Below are 3,516 nucleotides of genomic sequence, written 5' to 3' on the forward strand. Positions count from 1 at the left end.
ACTGATCAATGAAGAAAGACAAAAAGGGAAAAAGAGGGAAAAGAAAACAAAACAAATTAAAAAAAAAGAACAAGAAAGGACCCCAAAAAAACAGAAAAAAAAAAAACCTATGAGAAAAGAGAGGCCCTCAGGGATCCCTCTGCACTTCTGTGCAAGCCGAGGGGGTAGTTTTCAAGCCACGCAGCACTGCCTGGCCAGAACGGGCTCCCAACTCAAGAAAGGGGAAAGAAAACAAACAAACGAACAGAAACCCTGGGATCCCACCAGCGTGGCAGCCCAGACCGGGAAGCAGCTCCACACTCAAACGGAGCTCCGCAGCCCCTCAGGAGGAAGCAAAGATGGCGCACTGAGCCAGGTATTTGAGTGAAAGGACAGGGAGGTGGTGAGAGGTAAGGAAGAAATCAAAAGAAGCGGAAAAAAACAACACCAGCAGCCAACAAATGGCACTCAGAGAGCCGGCTCGTTCGGGTGGGTGGAATCCAAGCAGACTGTGTTTCCCGGTCAAGAGATTGTGGCCGTGGGAAGCAGAGGAGGCTGAGTCGGGGTGAAGAAGGGTGGGGGATGGTAAAGCATATATCGCAAATTACTGGTTGTTTTTTCTCCCGCTGGATACTCTGTGAGGCTGCTTTCTCATAGCCCCTGTTTGCTGGTCTCCGATAGGAGTCCAAGATGGCAGATCCGCACTGTGTTAGCTGGTAGGGGACTTCTGCATGAATCTCTCCTTGCTCTCCGTTCTGTCAGTTTTCTCATTCCATTTGGTGGTGGGCTGATGTCTTTATCTCTTCATTTGTTGTTTTAGGGTTTCAGGATTGTTGTATTCTCTGTTCGGCTTAGTTTTTCGGATCTTTGCTGTGGAGGGACGGAATGGTGCTTCTGCCTAGAGCGCCATTTTGCAGGAACTCCTCTCATTTTGATTTCTTGTCCAACATTTTCTATTCTTACTGATAACTATGTTGTCATCTTTATCTTGATTATTAAAGTACTCAAATATACGTATTTAAATTTTATCTAACTTAGAAATGGTATATATGACCTTTTGAAAATACATGTAAGTAAATTAAAATCAATTACTCCTCCATATGAGAAAAAAACCCACTGACTTAATTTTATTTGTCACCACTTTCTGCCTATCTACTTGTTTATGTCTAATAACTCATTGTTCACTTGCTTGTTTCATAAAGAGAGCATCGTCTATTTACTATTCAATAATATGCTTCTATATCTGTTCTGTATAATTGAAATATATTCCTTAGTCATTAGATTTTGTTTTGAAAAATGATTATGACTATTAATGACTTTATATGATTCTATCCTATGCAGATGTCATAAAAATAATGTATTCTCTTCTATCAGAGGTCATTTTTTTTACATATTAACTTTCCTTTATATAAATTATGCATCAATTACCAGTTTTTGGAATGTATCTCATTATATACTTAGCATGAACTCCTAGAAATACTTCTGTATTAAATAGTTGAAATATATTTTAGGATTTGAAAAACATATGTATATATTCATCAGAGAATATGTTAACACACATATGCAAATGGAATCAATATATATTCAAGATGCTATTAAAGTATTTTTTTAATCTCCTATGAGGAGATGATGTGATGAATTAAGAGATTTTATAATCTTAAGCAATTCTAGTGTTTCTGTAATAAACTCTTTTTGACCATATCCAAACTAAACACAGACTGGTTGCCGTCCAGTTAATTCCAACCCACAGCGACCCTATAAGACAGAGTAGAACTGCCCCTTAGGGTTTCCAAGGAGAAGGTGGTAGGGGTTCAAACCACCAGCCTTTTGATTAACAGTCAAATGATTAACCACTGTGCCACCAGGGCTCCATAGTTGAAATTAAAAAAGTTCTTCATTAAATTATTTATCATTTCTCATTTTTGTATTAATATTCATATTTTAAGAAGGTGTAGTTTTGGGTTTGAAGGAAATTCTTTTTTAAAATTGTCAGCGAAATAAGAGTTAAACAGAGCGTGTGTGATCTTGAGGAGCATGGAGAATGATGATGATAAAACTATTTGTGCAATTCAGAATATGTAGAGTACTCTTACAGCTTAGAGTAATAATAAGACAAACAACCCAATTGAAAAATGGACAAATGATTGAACAGACTTTTTACCATCGTAGACATATATATGGTTAATAAACACCTGAAAAGATGCTTAACATAATTAATCATTAGGAATATGCAAATTAAAACCACCCAGTGAGATACCCTTACTCACATAAATAGAATGACTATAATCCAAATGACAGATAATGCTGAGTGTTGGTGGAGATGTGGAGAAATTGGAAACCTCTTACATTGCTATTGAAAATGTAAAGTGGTGCATCCATTTGGGAAGCAGTTTGGCAGTTTCTTCAAATGTTAAAGATACACGCATCATATGTCTCAACATTTCCTTTCTTGGGAATCTAACCAAGATAATATTTGTATATTCAAAGACTTGTATACACATGTTCATATCACGATCATTTTTCATAACCAAAAAGTGGACACAATTCAGACGTGGTTAAAGTGGTGAATAGATAAACTGAGTGTGGCAAATACATGCAGTAAAATACTATTTGGCATTAAAAAGGAATGAACTATTAACACATGCTATGACATGTGTGAACGTCAAAAAACAGTATCCTAAGTGAAAAAGCTAGATTGAAATATTGCATATTCTGTAAGTCTGTTTTGTATAGAATGTCTAGAAAACACAAATTTACATAGACGGAAATCAGATCAGTAGTTGCCTGGCACTGAGAGGATGTGAGCAAGAAGCGACTGAAAAAGGTTTTGAGAAAAATTTGGGATGAGTGGTTCATGGAAATATTCTAAAACTGATTTGTAGTTAGAATTGTGCATGTCTATGAATTTATTTATAAAAACAATGAATTGACACTAACAATAGTTAAATTCTATAGTCTATATATTATAAGACAATAAAGCAGTAAAAATATTGTTAAATCCTATTTTTTTCCCTGACTCATTAGCCAAATGGTATTGGGTTGTCATTCCATATCTTTTAAAATGTTTAAATTTGATGACATATTTGGTGATCAGCTTCTCTACATACAGCACATCTACAAATTTCACGTCTGCAAATTCTTTAATGAGATAAAACTGTAAAGAGAATTTAACCCTTGTTTTCACCTGTTTTGTCCAGCAGCAGTGTTTTCGATCGATACGATGAGAGATTCCATCTATCCCTACGGCTTCCATTGAGATTTATATGCTGATAGTTCCAAAAGCTGTGACTCCAGATTGACTGTCCTTCTTAACCTCCATGTACTTAAAATCCCTCCTTCTAGTCAGATTCATTTAGGTGTGTCATCCAGAAACCAAATCAAACCCACTACTGTTGAGCTGATTCTGACTCACAGCAACCCCATAGGACACAGTAGAACTGCCCCGTAGAGTTTTCAAGGAGCGCCTGGTGGAATCGAACTGCTGACTTTTTGGTTAGCAGCTGAAGCACTTAACCAGTAGGCCACCAGGTTTTCCAG

The sequence above is a fragment of the Trichechus manatus genome, unplaced genomic scaffold (genome assembly GCF_000243295.1).
Source record: "Trichechus manatus latirostris isolate Lorelei unplaced genomic scaffold, TriManLat1.0 scaffold00012, whole genome shotgun sequence".
Lineage (NCBI taxonomy): Eukaryota > Metazoa > Chordata > Mammalia > Sirenia > Trichechidae > Trichechus > Trichechus manatus.